Source organism: Dasypus novemcinctus, chromosome 10 (assembly GCF_030445035.2).
Source record: "Dasypus novemcinctus isolate mDasNov1 chromosome 10, mDasNov1.1.hap2, whole genome shotgun sequence".
Classification (NCBI taxonomy): domain Eukaryota; kingdom Metazoa; phylum Chordata; class Mammalia; order Cingulata; family Dasypodidae; genus Dasypus; species Dasypus novemcinctus.
The window spans coordinates 67,453,546-67,473,751 of NC_080682.1; the positions used below are offsets into that span (position 1 = coordinate 67,453,546).

Sequence of the window (20,206 nt, forward strand, 5' to 3'; positions counted from 1 at the left end):
TTGGGTCTCATTTTTCTTAGCTGTGTAATGGGGGTAATAAAATCTCTATCATATAGTGAGGATTAAATGAGATAGCACAGGGAAAGGGCTTAGCATAAGGCCTAACGTGTAATAAATGCATAGTAAATGCTAGCTTTAATAATAATATTCTTTTAGGAGACGATACCTCCTGTTGGAAATGCTGAGGTGGGTGGGTAAGTGTTTGCTCAATTTGAATATCTGAACTAGCTAACTGTGTGTTATGAAGAAATAGTAGTGGGTACAGTTTGCCTCAGCTGGGAGGAGTATTTTACTTCTGACATCATTTAGAATGGCCAGAGCATAATAATAATAGAGAAGCAGACCAGTTATGAGTTGGTTTGATTTTCACTACTGCCTGGATCCAGAAGAGGTTGCTTCCACCATTTCTCCACCTCATTCACTGGAAATAGCCATTTTAATAAATAGGTAAAAGAATCATAGTAGGTTTTCCAAGTAGTGTGCAAAGATAACCTAAGGCTGGTCAGAATAAATTTATAATGAATAAAACTATCCTATAATGTGGTCACTTTCCTGAGTCCAGGCACTGAGTAAAATGGATAATTTCGTTCACCTTAAGTGGAGTTTTGGCAGGTAAATTAATGTGTGAAGAGTCTGGATTACAGGGTAGATAGTGTAAGTGTGTGGGACCCTAAGGAAGGAAATAAATCAACCTACAGTTGATGAGTAAAGGAAGACAAAAGGATATATGGAAACCCTTAGCTGGAAAAATATTTTTAATATAAAAGAATATACTAATTCTTGTCCATATAAAGTCTATATATAATTTGGAAATAAGACCAATCAATGGCCAAAGAACAATCACCCATTCTATGCCTTCTCTTTTGTCTGGTCACTCAGGAATATAATGGTTTCAACTATGATTGTTGTTTCCTGTCCTCTCTCATTATTTTTCTCCATTTATTCACTATTGTCTACTTTTCCTTCCATGTAAATTCAAGACCCTTTTTTACACACAGATATGCTACATCTCCAAGGCCTGGCTGGAATACTGTATTCTTTGCCATGTTTTCATTTGACTAATATCACCTATTCCGTACTTCAGGAAAGAACTTTAGGGTAGTGTGGGTAAGAAGGTAAACCACCAATTTTCTTGGAGCAAAATCTTCAAACCCTTGGATGCAGCATTTACAGAAATAGGCTGAACTGTCATTGCTACAGTTGTCAGAAAGTGGAAAGGTACCAGCAATGAACGAGGAATGGGCCATCTGTCAGCCCTTGACCAAGCTCAACAAATAGGGTCTTAAAGATAGCATATGTAGTGAAGTGGGTCAAAGTGAGGGGGATCCAAGGAAAAGGTGTAGTACATTAGATCAGTACCACAAGGTGTGAAAATGTTTTACTTTTTTAGTTGTTCATAAATACAGAAATTTAAAATAGGTATGAATAATGGAAATGAACATCATGTTAGAAAGAGAACAGAAGCAACTGCTTCTGGTATGAACTTTTTTCATTTCTACTTTCCCATCTGTATTTTTAATATATATTTTTGCAGGATTCTAATATCTTCCTCTTTCCCTTTATATTTTGATCTAATACTGTAGTCAGAAGGTGGCAAGGGATTTTTTTTAATGGTAAATATTTTCTAGAGTAAAACCTAGACATGGGCTACCATCACACATGATTATTTCCATAGGCACAAAATTAATAGATTAATCAATGCAGATGTTTGAGAAATAGAACAGATAATGGAGAAAATCAGATATTCTTAGTTTAGGATTCACAATGGGAGAACAGCTGAACTTTTCATGCACTTTTCTGAAAAATAGAAAACAGTAGTCCATATTCTGGTATGGTAAAAACAAATCAGCAAATTAGAAAATGCAGGCCAGTAATATCTGTATAATTTGAGTCTTTTTGAGTAATAAAGGAGCATTTCAAGTGCTAAAAAAGAATCAGTTTACTAGAAAGGTTTCAACTGTCAACTTCCTTTTTGATCAATGAAGGTGAAAATAGAATTTTCACAATCAAAATTATCTTTCTGTCTACCTTAACTCTCAAGCTCTTTGAGTGTCTTCTTATTGGTTCTGCAAAAGGAATTTATGACCTTTGGTGGGAATGTAGAATGGTACAGCCACTGTGGAGGACTGCTTGGCAGTTCTTTGGGAAGGTGAATATAGACTTGCCATGTGACCCAGCGATAACATTGCTAGCTGTATACTCAGAACTGAGAGCTGTGACACGAACAGACATCAGCACACTGATGTTCATAGTGACTTTATTCACAATAACCAGAAGGTGAAAAGACCCCAGATGTGCATCAACTGATGAACTGATAAACAAAATATGGTGTATACACACTCTATGGAATATTATGCAGCAATAAGAAGACATGAAGTCATGATGCATATGACAACATGGATGCACCGAACATTATGTTGAGTGAAGCAAGTCAGTCACAAAAGGACAAATACTCTATGATTGTGCTATTATGAACTAAACATATAATGCAAAATTGTGGAATTAACAATTAGAATATAGGTTACCAGAAAATAGAATGAGGGTAGAGAATGGAAAGCTGGTGGTTAATCAGTGCAGAATTGGTTAAATGGTTGCTTGTAAATCTTTGGAAAGGAATGGATATGGTGAAAGCACACCATGGTGTTGGTAACTAGCAGAACTATTATATCGGTATGGCAGTAGTTGAAAGGGAAAGTCTAAGGATATTTATATTACTGGAAGGAAAGGTAAAAAATGTAACATGGGACTGTATAACATAGTGAAAACTCTTGTAAAATACAAATATGGGTTATATTGCATATATAGAACTGTTTTTAAAATGTAAATACAAATAACCTAAAGAGAAGGAAATAGAATAGCTGCTGTGCGTGGCAGGGGAAGCAAATGAGATTGAGAGGTGATAAGTTTTGTTTGTTTGGTTGTTTGGTTTTTGTTTATTATTAGTAGTATTATTACCAGAATAATGAAAATGCTCTGGGAATGATTGGGTGATGAATGTACAATTATGTGATTATACTGAATTCCATTGATTGTACACTTTGGATGGATTTATGTTTTATTAATATGTATCAATAAAATTGACTTGTTAAAAGAAAAGGAATTTAAGACTTACCTCACATAAAAGTGGTATTTGTTTGCTTGATTTTCAAACTTGCTATATTTTATACACAAGTGTTATGGAATATATTTTGGTTGTTGTTCAGATTCCAGAATTGTTTAATTTTTTTTTTTTTTAAAAGCACAACTGAGCATCTTGCTGAGAAAGCATTATATAATAACTCAGTTCTTGGGGTATGGAGGAAATCTCACTGCTAATGGAATAGAATGCATGGTAAGAAGAAAGTACATAAGATTTGAGGTCAGGCAGGCCTATGACAATTTAGCTAACTTTTGAGGTATCAACTTTGACAAATTAATCAATCTCTCTGAGTTTCAGTGCCCAGTAAACCCCTCCACAACAGGGGGGAAATAATACCTGTAAATGGTAGTTAGGGAGAAGTATTAAATAAATAAGAGTTTTTATGGCTCAGAGATTTCAAAGTGAGTCAGGAGGTCATTCTGGAGTTTATACTTATGCAGGTCTCAAGAAGATTTCACTAACTACCACAATAAACAATCAAAATAACTCACTAATAAAGAGGGGGGGGGAAAGACAACAACAAAAAAAGTGCTCCTGAGGACTCTAGGGACATCTGGACACTTTAGGCAAGGCTTGTAGCCCTGGGAAACAAACACTCCTTCAGCAGCCCCTGTTTGGGAATATATGATGATCTATTTGCCCAAAATAACAGAAGAAGACTCATTTATAGATTCCCTACTTTTGATCCTCTATCCCTTTTATCTGAACCTGTGATTATCACTATACCCATTATGTCTCAGAGATTTAAGCCTTTGGACTGTTCACATGCCAGTTGAGCCCTGAATCCCAGTAGTGTTGTGGCCAAAACCTACTCTCCAGTTCTTCAGACATGCCCAGGACAGCTAACAAAATGATGATGGTGGACAAGGCCATCCCCAAAAAACAGAATTTGCAACTGCCAGCAAAACGGGTCCTTTCACCTGCCCCATAAGGTTGAAGCCCCCTCTCAATCCCAAGCATTCAGAGCAGACATCATCCCAAATTCCTCAAGATTGAGGAAAAAACAAACATAAAGGAGGGGAGGGGAAACCAATGTAGATTTGTTGTTAGATATTAACATGTGGTAATGGAAGAACTTGTAACATTCACATAAAATAGTGATCACTAGAGGTTCAGAAAGGAGGGCACGTGATAAATAGGTGGAAAACAGGACATTTTTAAGGCATTGGAATTATTCTGTATGTTACTTTAATGACTAATGCATGGCATTATATGTATGTCAAAGTCTAAACCTGTGCAGTACGAGGTGTAAACCATAAATTAAACTTGATTAGTAGCAATGCTTCAATTTAGTTTGTCAATCATAACAAATATACCTCATTAATGTAAGATGTGAATAATAGGGGGGAAATGTGTATGTGGGTGCATGTATAGGGGTAATATGGGAAGCCCCTATGCTTTTGATGTAACTTCTCTGTAATCTGAAATTTCTTTAAAAATAAAGTTATAATGATTTTTAAAAAAGAAATCATATAAACCATTAATCACAGTATTAATAAGATCTGACATATATTTAATAATATATATGATTTAGGCACTGTGCTAAGCAAATCAGATGTATCATTTTATTAAATTCACTCAGCAATATTGGGGGGTAGTTAGTATTATAACATCAGCTTTACTGGAAAAGAAACAGGAGTCAGAATGTTAAGCAATTTGCCCAAGCTTTCACACCTAGTATGTGGCTGATCTGAGAAGTAAATGTGCATCTATCTAATAAAAAAACACTTTTAGGCAATACAGTCTAGTATATTAAACATTGTACATGTTGAACCTTTCAAAAATATTTTCCATGTTAAATTATCACCACACCCATTAAACCAATTTGATAATTTTAATGCCACAAAATATTTTTTAAAAACTTGATCTCACAAATTATTAGCATCAAAAGAAGAGTACAAATTCAATCCCAAATTCATTCATCCATTCATTCATTCATTCCTTCACATATTTAACAAGTTTACTGAAAGCCTATTTCATACCAAATTCTGTAGATAGAACAGTGACCAGTCTGAATGCATTCCTGTCCTCCTGGAGCTTAGATGCTAGTGGGGAAGAGAGATGTATAGCAAGTAAAAGTAATCCAGGTATAGGACAAAAACGGGAAGAAAATACAAGAAATTATTGGAATATATGAAATCAAAGATCTCTTTTAGGGAGTGATATTTTAAGTTAATACCTAAAAGATGAGTAAAAATTAGCTTATGAAGAGTAGGTGGGTGGTGGGTGAATTCTCATAATGCATTTTCTATCAGATTGGACATTGGATGGTGACAGAATGAATGTGGTTGGTAATAGGAGGAAACAAGACTAGGATGAGGGCTGGATCAAAAAGGATTTATAAATATCAAAGACATGGAGTGCACAGGGAGTGTCTCTTTGTATATTGTATGCCAACTTGCAAGACAGGCACATTTTTATGAGCAATTTTATCTACATCCACTCAAATAAATAATCAACTTTTTCTAAGTTAGTCCCAGGGCAAGAACTGAAATACATTCTAATGCATGAACTAGCTCACAGTGAAAAAGTAAAATAACCTCTTTGAGTTTTCATCAAACCAAGCATTGAGAAGCAGTCAGATCTTCTTCCATTTCGAATTTTTCCTAGTTACTTATCTATTTATGGTATTGATATAATAGTAAAATGTAGAGGCTGGGAAGTTAAGGTGTAGGGAAAGGGTTAAGTTACAAAAATCAGATTAATGAAAGAGTCATTTGTACAAAGAACAATTTAAAATATAATACAAACATTTTTAATATTAAGGTAGCTGTATCTAGGTGACAACACCTAAGTAAATTTTCCTTTTTCTTAAGAATTTCTATATTTCACATATCCTTTAAAATAAGTATATATTAAAATTAATGAAAGAGAAAACACATGAAAATCAGTTCAGGGCGTGTATGTGTGTGCATGTGTGTATGTGTGATTTCCAAAAAAAGCAAGCACTGAAGAAAAGTTAAAGCTAGAGAAATAACTGGTTTAAAAATCCAGATGAGGATGAAGGAAATAAAGACGAGGGATTATTAAAATCATTAGCAGCAGCAGCATTGCTGCCATAACTGAAGTCACAATTTATTGACCATTTCATGCATACCCAGAACTATATTAAACTTTTTATGTACATTATCTCATTTCATCCTTAAACAACTCTGTGGAGCTTTCATTACTATTTATATATTTTATATTCAAAATGCTATAATACTTTTTGATATCATATAACTACTAAATATAAACTACTCTCTTGTGTATTAAAACCCAGATTTGTCTCACCCCATTGTTTGTGCTAAGAATCATGCTGTTAACGATTCTGTTGTCATATAGAAGAATAATGACAATCAGATGGCAGGAGAGTTTCAAGGAAAGATATATAAGTTTGGTATGGTTAGGTAAGCTTAGTATGGGATGATCAATAAGGCATGCCAGAGATGTGAGGAAATAGGTTAAAAAAATTTAACTATAAGGAATTAAGAGAGTGCAATTCCAGTTCAGAAAGAGAGTAAACAGAACTCAGTTTCAACAGAAGGCCATTGTAGAAAGATTCAAACATCCAATAGCAAGTAGCAAGAGCACAGCACTTCTCTGTGCAATATACAACAAGAAAATCATATTATTGCACCAATGCATTAGACAATTAGAAATTATATAAAAACAAGATACTTATTGAGAGGCACTTTTGAGGAGTAGATTTATAATTGGCAATTTCAGCTTGAAGGCAACATAACGATTCAGGCAGTCAAAGGAAATTTTGTTTATAGGACAGGAAATTGAGATTGAGAGATCATGACATAGGCCCAACTCATCATAGAGCTGGATTTTAGCATCTGACCCTTAATCCAAGGTCGCTCCACTCTATATCTCATCCATTATATAAATGCACTGAAATTTATGGATCATTTATTCATTCATTCCATAAACATACCTTAAGGCTCAACAATGTATTAGTTGCTCTATAGCAGCAGGAATTCAAAAAATGAAGGAAAAAAAAAAGAAACCCTGTCATTGTCCTCAAGAAGCTTCAAGTGTCATGGATAGATGGACATAAACATTATCACGGACAATATGATAAATACTAAACTCTGGGAACAGAGAGGAAATAGTAACTAACTCTTTTTAACTAGATTTAGGGTGAGAGTGTAGGAGGGTTACCTGGAAACATTTTAAAACCATCAAATCCATGGAAGAAGAACTAAATTATGTCATGTATCACTCTTTCAGGAATTATATAGAAAGAAGTGTACTTTGGAAAGATATATGGGCTTTGATTTAGATGGCTGTGTATCATTCTACCAACATTTACTTACAGATTTTTTGGGGGAAAGTGACATATATGTTCTCATTCTTGGTTTCCTCATTTTGAAAAATGGGCATAATAATATCATCTTTTTTTGGGGGGGGGTTCTGAGGACTACATAAATATTGTGAATGGAAACTTGTTTACATTTAATAAATGTGGTTGTACAATTGCTTAACCTTAAATATTATTGTAATCTATTTTACTTTAGAATTTTCAGTTATTATTACTATAGGTTCCTAATTTTAGTTTCCCTTTAATCTTAACTGGAAGAATTGAATTGAGAGGAGACTGAGAATACTAGTGTGATAATAAAGACTGGGAAGATATTAGTGTCCTCACTACATCAAACGTTAATAAACTGTAGAACAGTATAGAAAAGTCTCCTTTGGTAATTATTCTCTATTCTTCATGACTAGAACATTTATCTATTACATTATCAACTTTATTGATAAATTTATTTTTAAATTTTTCTATTTAAATCAGATGGAATTTTTAAAGTGATATATGAATATTAAATAATGAAATTATTAAATATATTGTTCATAGTTCAATTATCCTCTTGTGGTCTCATAGCTTGGGTCTTACCCCAAAGTTAGCAGTGATGTGCAGCTGATAGTGATGACACTGAAAATGAACCTCCCTGGAGGTGGACAAGGAGTGGATGCCCTCTTTACTGTGGTAGAGCATATGGACCAATCTTTCACTCAGTGTAAATCTGGAACTGAGTCATGAAAGTGGGGAATTTAGAGTTTTCTGACCCAAGGGGAGTAACGATAAGTTTCCCTGGAGAAGCCCAATCATGGAGTGGAAAACTCAGTAACTTTTCTTTTAGACTGTGAGTTTAGTTTTATTTTTTTTTTAAATGGATGGCAAATAAAAATATCGATTTTTCGATGCTGTTGAGTAATGTTAAATAAATATATAAAAGATGGAGATTTTCAGAAAATAAGGTAAAAAATGGGAACACCCTTTAAGCCTCTAAAAACAAATGATCTGGACTTCTTCACTGTCTTCTGTATGTTAGAGATAGCAGGGGAAATGTTTGAGTTAGAGACATGCTTTTTGAAGTCAAAGTCATTAGGATTTTAGTAAATGTCTTAGAGCTTCAAGATCAAGGAATATAAACCCATTTATGACTATGAGAGCTGAAGTCTGTTGAGGCCTGGCTATCATAGGTCAGTCCAGAGATTCAGATCCCCTGGGGATATATTAAACCCCAGCACCAACTACAATTCTGGGAAAGTAACAGGAAAGGCTTGTGAAAAAAGATCACATCTGAGTCCAGCTCCATCACACAGAAATACAAACTCCAAAGAAGGGCCAACTGACATGGCACTGAACTCCATTTTCCATGACCATAGAACCTGTGGGTGTCTGTAGCACTCAGAAGAACCTACACTCTGGGTTATTGGACTTACCCCACTCAGCTAACATGGAGTTGAAGAAGGTCAACCACCACACCATGGAGCCAAGAGTACCTACAACTGAATGCAGGAGGATTGCATCCAGCATCCATGTGGAATTTAAGCCCCCTCTTGATATAGATGTGGAGTGGACACAACCAACCCAAGGTCCACAGGATGGAGGAATAGAATATGGATTAGAGTGGACTTACTGATATTCTATTCATGAACTATTGTGATTAGTAATCGAAGAAAATGTGGCATTGGTGTGGAGAAAGTGGCCATGGTGGCTGCTGGGTGTGGGGAATGGGAGGAAGAGATGAGATGTGGAGGCATTTTCGGGACTTGGAGTTGTCCTGGGTGGTGCTGCAGGAACAATTATTGGACAGTGTATGTCCTCCCATGGCCCACTGGATGGAACGTGAGAGAGTGTGGGCTATGATGTGGACCATTGACCATGAGGTGCAATGATGCTCAGAGATGTATTCACCAAATGCAATGAATGTCTCATGAAGATGGAGGAGAATGTTGCTATGGGGGAAGGAGTGGGGTGAGGGGGGTGGGGGGTATATGGGGACCTCATGTTTTTTTAATGTAATATTAAAAAAATGAATAAAGAAAAAAAAACGACCATGAGAAACTGAGCCTCAGAGGGTTCATGGTAGAGAGGAATAATTACAGGTGTGATTACTTCTGGTTGTTTCATTAATTGATAAAATGACACTGATTATGAGAGTTCTTTTCTATTGCATCTCTTACTACCTTTCTCTGGCTCTTACATTACCTCTATGATATTGTTTTTGTCTGTATTTATGATTTCTTTTATTTTCCAGATATGTGGGAGAAAACATGGAATTTTGGTCTGATATAGATTCATTATTTTTATTTTTCACTAATATTTTCTGGTACAATAGATATACAGTATTGCTTTTCTCTTTCTCTTACCTTTTCTGCTATTGTAATCTAATGAAATGCACAACTAAAATGAGCATATACCATTTGATAAAATAGACATTAACTATTTTATCAAACATTATATAAGTTTTCTAATGGTCATTGAATTGAGGCATACTATTCTGAAAAGAGCACTAGAATTTAGTGAATCATAATATCATCATCATCATCTATAATATTTGTTTAGCATGCTAAGTGCTTTTTTATTGCATTATTTCAATGACTTTATAACATTAGTTCCAATTAATGTTCCTATTCCAAATTTAGATCATTGTAGAGATATAGGGCAAATTAACCCAAGGCATAAGTCAAATAACTATGGAGACAGAATTTAAATCCAGGTTAATCTCACACCAAAACCTATGCTTTAAATAGTAAGCAATAGTGGTTCTTAAAGGTAAATTTGGTTCTGCAACTTAAAAATCTGGGTTGTTGAGTAACAATTTAATTTTCTTGAATGTGGTTCCCATTTGTAAAATGTGGATGTTTTTACATTCCCAAACTATGTTATAGAGACATTATGAAGGTAGAGTTATGATTTGCATTAAAGTACTTTGAAAATTTTATTTTAAAAGGCAAGTTTCTTTGGCTCTTATCTGATGACAGAGTGTCATACTTGAGTAGATTTAGGAGATATTTGCTATCTGCTGCCAGAACACTATTCTATTGGTAGTTCAATGTAGAGAAAGAGTTTAACAAAATTTTTTTTAAAAAATCCATTTTACTGAGACATAACCCCTATTTTGATTAATGATATTTCTGACAGCTTTATACAGGGGGAAAACTCCTCTAAAAATTCAATATTTTCCCAAAAGACACACTGGTTACATTTCAGATGAGATTAGGAAATAAAATGAAATAGTACCTACCCTAAGATCTGCATTGTGAAAAATTGGGTAGCCTGTCCCCAGTACTTCCAATCCTATGTCTCATGTAAGCAATAAATGCAGGAAATATGGTTATATCTTAGAGAAATGAAATTCAAGTCATGTTTGTGTCTGATTGAGTCATCCCTTTGGGGACCATTGTTGCTAGACCTGTCAAAGTGTCTGCTTTCCATTGCTGATTACCATGGACACTCTGTTTCCTAAGGTATTCATTTGATAAAAGGGTCAGGGAGACTTGGAGGGTTTTTTTTTGTTTTTTTTTCAGACAATCTACTAATGCTTGATGGATACATTTTGCAAAATGTGGCTAAAAACATTTTCTTCAATGAAATGCATCTATTTCCGTGAAAATAAGAGTAGCTAATGTCACTGTGACAGTTTAAACCTTTTTATGGATCCAGGAAAAGATCATGCTGTTGAAGCTAATACACTTCTGTGGGTGTAGGACCCTGTGACTGGGTTGGATTCAGTTTGGGGGCCTTTAATAGGATTTCTTCAGTAAGGCATTACCCAGGTGGGTCTTGGTTCTCTTGCTTGAGTCCCCTATAAATGGAGGACTAAAAGCAGCAGACACAGAGATAAAAAGCCACGGAGAGAGAGAGAAGGAACCTAAGAGCTCGGATAGGAAATTGGGAGAAAGGAAGCCATAGAAAGAGCAGAAAGAAGCAATGAAACTTTGCTAAAGCAATGAAACTCAGAAGAGAAGTAGATGCTTCCATGTGATTTGTCATTTAAGAGAGGAGTCCAAGATGACCAGCAGCCAACTTTTGGTGAGAAAGCATCTCTGGTGATGCCTGGATTTGGACATTTTCACAGCCTCAGAACTGTAAGTTTTTTTTTTTTTGAGGTACCAGGATTCAGGGGAAGCTGGTGCTCAACCACTGTGTCACATCAGTTTCCTTGAGTTGGTTTTTCATTTGTTTTGCTTGTTGTTTGTTTCTGTTTTTTTTCAGGAGGCACCAGAAACCGAACCTGGACTTCCCATGTGGGAGGCAGGCACTCAACTGCTTTGGCACATCCACTCCCAGAACTGTAAACTTTTAACCTAATAAATTTCCATTATAAAAGTCAGCCCATTTCTGGTATATTGCTACCAGCAGCAAAATAAAACAGTCACCATGATGATAAAGAAAATTTTCATGCAAATGTTGTATTTTGGACTTAAGAAATTGATGTATTCTATTTCTGACAATTATAATTATATGGATATTAAATATGATTTAATATGGATTTCTTATGATTTTGTCTTGATCAATGAACTCCTGGTACAACATTTTCCATTCTATTTAATTGGCCAATAAGTTAGCACATAAGAGTGTGAATCTGGTTTATTTTATTTTTTCTCTGCAGTTTACAAATCACTTTCAGTACAATTATAATCCTCACAGCACCCCTTTGAGGTATAGAATTACTATTTTTTTTACAAAGGTTAATGGATTCGAAGTGTATCATTATCCTCACAAGATATAATGTGATTACAGAAAATAAGCAAAATAGCAACTGAGATTAGAAGAGTTTAAGAAGGCTTCAGAGGAGAGGGATGCATGGTTCCTAAATTATCAAAGAAGCAGGTAGGAAACTTTAGATGAGAAAAGAATATATGCAAATGCCAGAGATAAGGTTGATGTCTACAGAGCATACCAGTTTGACTGTAGTAGAGAATTCTTACAAAGAATAGTGAAAAAGTGGTTGAAAAGTGATGTTTGATCTTGATTAATAGTTTTGAATGCCAGAATATAGATTTTGAGCTTTCATAATTAAAACAGCTGCAAATTATTAAAGGCTTAATACATCTTGGGCACTGGAATATATAATCAACTTATCTCATGTAGGCTTTCCAATAACACTAATAAGGCAACTAATGTTAGGTGCCCTGATTATTACAGATTATATTGAGACGGTTGACTTTGGTAACTTGGAAGATAGAAAATGTACCAATTGAACTTATGGATCCAGTAAGGATATTTAAAGGCAGATTGTTACAGGTGCCAATTGGCTTCTCTCAGAAGCAAGCAGAATTTAGAAAAAGAATGTGCGTGTCCAGGACAATTTCTGCAGTCTACTCAGCCAGAGATTTCCAAAGTAAGGGCAAACACCAAATCCAGGACACTGCCAGTAAAATTTAGTCATCCATGTATGACTGTAAAACTGTCATTAATGTCCCTGAAAATTTTAAGTTGTTAATTCTTAAGACATTCTCAAAAAAAAAAAAAAGTTTCTATAAATCTCACAACCCAAAGTAGAGAGGTAAGTGTCTGAGATAGATTGTGGGTGGTTCAAGGTTTTTGCCCAATCAACAAATTATAATTTGTTGCATAAGAAAATTATAACATTTTATTTATTTATTTATTTATCTCCCCTTCCCCCCACCCCAGTTGTCTGTTCTTTCTGTCTATTTGTTTCATCTTCTTTGTCCGCTTCTGTTGTCAGCGGCACGGGGGACACCCCTCCGTGGCAGGGCACTCCTTGCGCGCATCAGCACTGTGCATGGCCAGCTCCACACAGGTGAAGGAGGCCCGGGGTTTGAACCGCGGACCTCTCATGTGGTAGACAGATGCCCTAACCACTGGGCCAAGTCCGCCGCCAGAAAATTACAACATTTTTAAAGGAATTACCCATTTGGGCAAAAGTGGGCAGAAACCTGTCCAAATGAAAATAGTTTTTTTGGGACCCTAACTTTCTATGGTAAAAAGTAGGATAAGAAATTTACTTCGCTGCAAAATGCAAGCATTTCACATGGAGGGAGAAAGATGACACAGGACGTAGCCCAAAATACAGAGGACAAAATCAGAGACCATGGAAGAGTAGATTCAGGAACAACTCCCAGATTGTAGAACTAGCTTCTACTTGAGGAACACTTCCTGCTACTGGAGTCAGCAAATATGCCTGGTGGAAGTTCAAAATTGCCTTGGGCCTAAGATTGCCATGTGCTTTATATTGTTCCCACAACCTTTGAAGGTAAATGTTTTCAGTAGCTGATGGGACAGGGAGCAGAGGAACAACTCAGTGGAGCTCAACCAGCAGATGAGACATACAAAATCACAATTGTTTTAAGATTTCACATTTGGATTGGTTTCTTACACACCACAGATAACTGAAATGATTTTAAAAAACAACCCATTTCAAGGTGAAAATGAACAAACTGATCTATTTTACTTCTCTATCAATACACACTTCTTGTTCCTATCTGTATCCAATGGTAAAAAAACCTTTTACCTATTATGACAATAGAAGCATAAATAAAATGATACTTTATTAAACCTTCATAGGTTCTTTTCCAGACTTTCAATTCTGAGTGTGAATTATCTCTATGTAAATAAAAACGAATTTGGCTTTTTAAGGAAATGACGTTTAGTTTCTTAGGCTACTTGTGTGCTATCAATGAATGAAAAGGGGGTGTAATTCAGTTTGTAAGTGGAAATGTTCTATATTCAGGGATAGCTAGCAAATGGATAACACATATTTATTTTTATTTATATGCAGATGAGAAGTTTGGTCTTGTTCAGATAGTAGTGATACAAGTCCCACCCTCTGTCTGCAACATTGTGTCCTGTTTTTCAGTTTGCTGTGACTCTATTAAAATAATGGTTTATTTCTAATTAAGTAGCTTTGACACTGTATCCAAACAAAGACAGAAAAATTCCTCTGGTAGGCAATCATAGCAGTAGCTAGGACATTGGCGATGACTCTTTCATTTTTTCAAATGAAGATATTTATTTGATCACTTGTGACCTTTAAAAGAACAGTTGATGAAGTAGTATAGTTTGTAGTAAGAAACACAGGCATTTATAAATTATTGAAGTAGAGTTTAGAAATTAAGGGTATTCCATTTGAGTTCCACACAACCAGTATGACCCAAAACAAAACATTTGTGTGCAGTGTATGTTAGCTTTATATATATTATAAATACAATATATGAATTATATAACTGTGGCTTAAAAATTGTTTATTATATAAAATCTTAGTAGAGTGTCAGAGGCTGGCATGAGACTCTATATCAGTAACCCAGGAAACTTCTATATTATTGATTTGTTTTGCATGGACTCCATTTCTAAATTTACCACATGATCTACCTCCATCATGCTCACAATCCAGCCAGTGGGAAGGAATTAAGAGCAGATAGATGGAATGCCCTTGCCCTTTAAAGACACGTCTGGAATTTGCACACTGCACTTGTATCTTATATCGTCTTTGCCAGAAGTTCATCATATAATCATGCTTAAGTGCATTGGAGGTCAGGATATATAGATCAAATTCATTATATCTACGTTCTTATTACTATGTAAGTAGGGGGAGATACATATTAGAAGTAACTAGCTGCATCTCAAATGAAAGCTTAATTGAAATTATTTTCTGGTTAACTTGCTTGGGGCATCTGCAACAATGATGCTGCCTTTTAGAAAGTTCTAGTTTTATTTTGCTTTTTGGCTTCAAATACAAACTAGAGAAAAGGTACATTTTTGGCCATATAATAGAAGTATTTGCTTCTCAGAGCTGCTGTGAAAAGTTACCATAAACTTTGTGGCTTCAAACAACAGAAATTTATCCTTTCACAGTTCTAGAGTTCAGAAGTTCAAAATCAAGATTTTGACATAGCCATGCTCCCACTGAAGACTCCCCTACTTTGCCTTTTCCAGTCTCTAGGGGCTACTAACATTCTGTGCCTTGTGGCAGAATAACTCCAATCTCTGCCTCCATTGTTGTCTTTTTTTTTTTTTAGGTATCAGGGCAAGGGACTGAACCCTGAACCTCATATATGGGAAGCCAGCTCTCAACCACTGAGCTACTTTTTTTGTTTGTTTGCCTGTTGTTTGTTGTTTTTTTGTTTTGGTTTTAGGAGACACTGGGAACCGAACCTAGGACCTTCATGTGGGAAGCAAGCGTTCAATCTTTTGAGCCACTTTTGCTCCCTGCCTCCTCCATCTTAACATGGCTTTCTTCAACTCACTGCCATGGATTCAATATATGATTTGTTTGTTTGGTTGGTTTTTATTTAGTTCGGAAGGAGCAAAATGTAATCATTTATAAATAAAAATATGTCCTTGGTAATATAAATATGTGTTATAAATTTTAGAATAAAAGGAGAGCAATAGCTTTAAAGGAAACCATGTCAAATAAAAGTGCTTCCAACTAAGAGAAAACTTGCTGATTTAAAAACAAAGGATATAGCTCCTTAGGAAGGTAAATGTTGAAATAAATCAGAAAAATAAATTGAACAGCATTGTTCAATAAAAATCTTTCATTCATTCATGCAAATACTTGAAAAATGTTTAATAATAATAACTGCAGTAATAATAATGATGATGATCCTTTGTGATCTCTGAGATCCATGAGTCCTTTATAACAATCAAATGAGGAATTGGGCCTCCAAAAAGAGGTCTGGTGTTTGTCCTGGCTCTCGGTGGGTAACCTCTGTATCCTGGGAATTTCCAGGATTAAAGCGATTCTGAAATTTATGATTGGCCTTCCAGACCACAGCTGATAGTTTATTCTAATGAGTTGACTCCAGTGGGGTCAGCCACTCTGGTCTCTTTAGAGTGGGAATATGGAGGGGTGGTCATGTCAAAAAGAACCATAAGATTAGGGGTTTAGGATTTTTTAGACACATCATATTAGTTGGACCTCCTGGTAGAGAGGACCCTGGAGGTTCAGTTCAACCACATGAATATGGATTCAATAAAGCACATTTACATAATGAGACCCCAATAAACATTCTGGGCACCGTAGCTCATAGAGCTTTCCTGATTAACAAAACACAACCAAGTATTAGGAGGGTGGATCATCCTGCTTCCATAGTAAAAGGATACAGAAATTTAGCGTTTAAGACCTTCCCAGATCTTGTGCTATGCATCTATGCCTCTTCTTATTTGTATCATTTTCACTATAGTCAAACTATTTAAAATAGCACTTTCCTGAAAGGATGCTCAGCATCCCTGGCAATTAGGGAAATACAGATCAAAACTACGGTGACATATCATTTCAAACCTTACCGAATGGCCATTATTAAAAAAAAACAAAAAACAAACAAACAAAAAAAAAAAACACAGAAAACTACAAGTCCTGGAGAAGATGTGGAGAAAACAGAATACTCTTACCACTGTTGATGGGAATGTAAAATGGTGCAACCCCTGGGGAAGATAGTTTGGCAGTTCCTCAGAAAGCTAATATAGAATTGCCATATGATCTGTCAATCTCTCTGCTAGAAATATATTCATAAGAAGAAATAGCAAAGACATGAAAAGACATTTGCAAGCAGACGTTCATAGTGGCATTATTCACAATTGCTAAAAGATGGAAACAATCCTAGTGCCCACCAACAGAAGAATGAATGAACAAAATGGGATATATGCATATAATAAAAATATACTGAGCTGTAAGAAGAAATGAATTCAGGATGCGCATAAAAACATAGATGAACCTTGAGGACATTATGTTGTGTGAAATAAGCCAGACAGAAAAGGACAAATATTGTATGACTTCACTAATATAAACCAAATAAAATTAGTAAACTCATGGAGTGTAACTCTAGAATATAGGTTACTAGGAAATATAATATAGGTTGAGAAGGGGGAGCTGATGGTGAATGTCTGCTAAATGTTTAATAAGGTAGATTGTAAAGGTGGGGAAATGGATACAGCTGATAGTAACAATTTACAGTGAGTATAACAGGGTAGTCTGGGGAAGTTAATGTCAATTGAAAGACAGCTAGAGGATAATCTAGGGAATGTATAACTGATTTTGGTGGTGGATATCATTATGGTTATTAGTACGTACTCAAGAATATTCCTGTATGACAGGGTATTAAGAATACAGAGATACATGGAAAAATGTATAGACTATAATTAACAATAATATTGTAATATTTTTATAGTAATAGCAAAGAAGGTACTATATCAATGGTAAGGGTCAATAATGGAAGTATAAAAGGGGATATGGGATTTTTCCTTTTGGTGTAATAAGAACATTCTGAAATGGACAGAACTGGTGGCAGCACAACTCTGTGATGAAACTGAGAGCCACGGAGGGTACACTTTGGATGGACTATACAGGGGAAAGGACCACAATGAACCCCATGGTGTATGATGGACTGTGGGTAACAGTACAAACATGAGAACATTCTTGTATGAACTATAAGAAATACACAATACTATTACATGGTGCTAATAATAGGATGGTTTGTGGGAAAAATGCACCTAATATAAGCTATGGACTGTAGGTGACAGTAATTTTATGATGATGCTCTTTCCTCAACTAAAAAAAATATATATCAAAACAATACAAGAAGCAGAGCTGAGAATGAGAGAAGAGTTGGGCATCTGATCTGCAAGCCTGGCCTCCTCTCCTGAGGTCACTCTCACAGACTTCCTCCACAGAACACTTTCTACCATGGCTATCTCGGTAAGTTCTCACTTGAACAAAGGCATCAAGCAGGTTTACATGGAGCTGCCTCAGGGCAAGAAAGCCCAAGCATTGTATATCTGGATTGATGGCCCTGGAGAAGGACTGTGCTGCAAGACCTGCACCCTGGGCAATGAGCCCAATGTAGAGAAGAGCTGCCCGAGTGGTGTTTTGATTGTTTCAGCACCTTTCAGTTTGAAGTTCCCAACAGTGACATGTATCTCAACCCTATTGCCATGTTTTGGGAGCCTTTCCAAAAGGACCCTAACCAGCTGGTGTTCTGTGAAGTCTTCAAGTACAACCAAAAGACTGAAGCAACCAATTTAAGGCACACCTGCAAATGCATAATGGACATGGTAAGTAACCAGTAACCAGCATCCATAGGTGGAAATGGAGCAGCAATATACCCTAATGGGAACAGATAGACTCCCTTTCAGCTGGCCTTCCAATGGCTTCCCTGGGCCCCAAAGCTCATATTATTGTGGTGTGGGAGCAGACAAAACCTATGGCAGAGACATTGTGGAGGCCCACTACCAGGCATGCTTGTTTGCCAATGTAACTCAGGAGGCCAACCCCAAGAAGGCTACACAATAATGTGATATTTCAGAGAAACCACATGGGAGCCCAGCATTAGTCATGCCATTTTTACTCATGTAACACAGTGGCAGTCAGCTGGGAGAAGCTGTGCTGCCTAACAGACACAGTTAACTTATATAAGGTTACAAAGCAGGTGGAGGTTCATAATCTACAAAGGACTGTGGGGCACAAATGTTAATATTTGAAAATGACCAGTCCTCCTGATTATTATTACAGATATTCTTTTGATGTTTATATCCAGTTTCCTGTTTATGAGGGTAAGGTGGTTGGCCAGAACAACCCATCCACACTCCAGGGCCTCAAGTTCAAGGAAAATGCATTCTGCCTTCATTTACCCTATAGCCAGCAACGAGGTTGCAGGAATGAATGCTGAGACCAAGCCTGCCCAGAAGGATTTCCAGATAGGCCCCTGTGAAAGAATCAACATGGGAGATCATCTTTGGGTGGACCATTTCATCCTGCATCATGTATGTGAGGACTTTGGCATGAAAGCAACATTTGATGCAGACTGGGAACAGGAATGGTGTAGGCTGACATACCAACTGCAGCACCAAGGCCACGTGAGAAGAGAATGGTCTAAAATAAAACTCAAGAGTCCACTGAGAAACTAAGTAAGATACATCAGTACCATATTCGTGTTTATGATCTGAAGGGGGGCCTGGACAATGCTCAGTACCTAACTGAACTCCAGGAAACCTCCAAGATCAATGCTTTTTCTCTGTTCATTTGGTCAACCCTGGTGCAAGCATGCACATTCCCCAGACTGTTGGCCAAGGGAAGAAGGGTTATTTTGAGGACAGCCACCCATCTGTCAATTGTGACCCCTTTGTGGTGATAGAAACCCTCATATGCATGAGTCTTCTCAATGAGACCAGTGCTGAGCCCTTCCAATACAAAAACTAAGTAGACTACACCTCCAGCCATCAAATTCCTCCCCGTTCTTCATCCCATGTCCACTTTTTCTCTCTCCCAATTGTCCTACTAACTGTAACTCAAAGGGCAGAATATCAAGATGTTTTTTATTTTTCATGCCTTGTTAATAACTCTTGCTTTTTGGGGCCAGGGTAGAGGGGTCAAGTTCTTAATCTCTGCACACCCAAAACACCCCACTTTTTTCTTTATCATTGAAGCACTTGAAGATTGAGGAAATAGTTCATTAGTAGGGAGATAGATGAGGAGACCTAAACACTGCTTCCATTTAGTCAGATGTGTTTGTCTAGTGGGCATATCTGTCTGGACAGAGAGCATCTGTACTTGCGAAGGAACAGCAGGACTTTTTCTGTGATGTAGCTGAAGGTGAGGGGTGGTTTGACTTACTTTGTAGTTAGCTTAGGACACCATCTCCCTTTGGGTGGGAAGTTCTATTTTTTTAAGAGATTATAACCAAACTTCCCTTTGAAGTGGGAATTAGTAGAGAAGGAAGGTTATCAGGATCAGAAAGAAAATTCCCTTTGTGTCTTGGTTATTATACTTCCCTGGCTTGGGGCTAAATGTCCTAGCCTGAAGACAAAGCTCAGAGAATTAACTATTG

At 36.4% G+C, this 20,206-nt stretch overlaps 1 pseudogene; it reads left to right on the forward strand.

Annotated features, from left to right (window-relative positions):
- The first annotated feature begins 18,066 nt into the window (after positions 1-18,066).
- LOC101441258 (glutamine synthetase-like) lies at positions 18,067-19,578 on the forward strand (annotated as a pseudogene).
- The last annotated feature ends 628 nt before the right edge of the window (positions 19,579-20,206 follow it).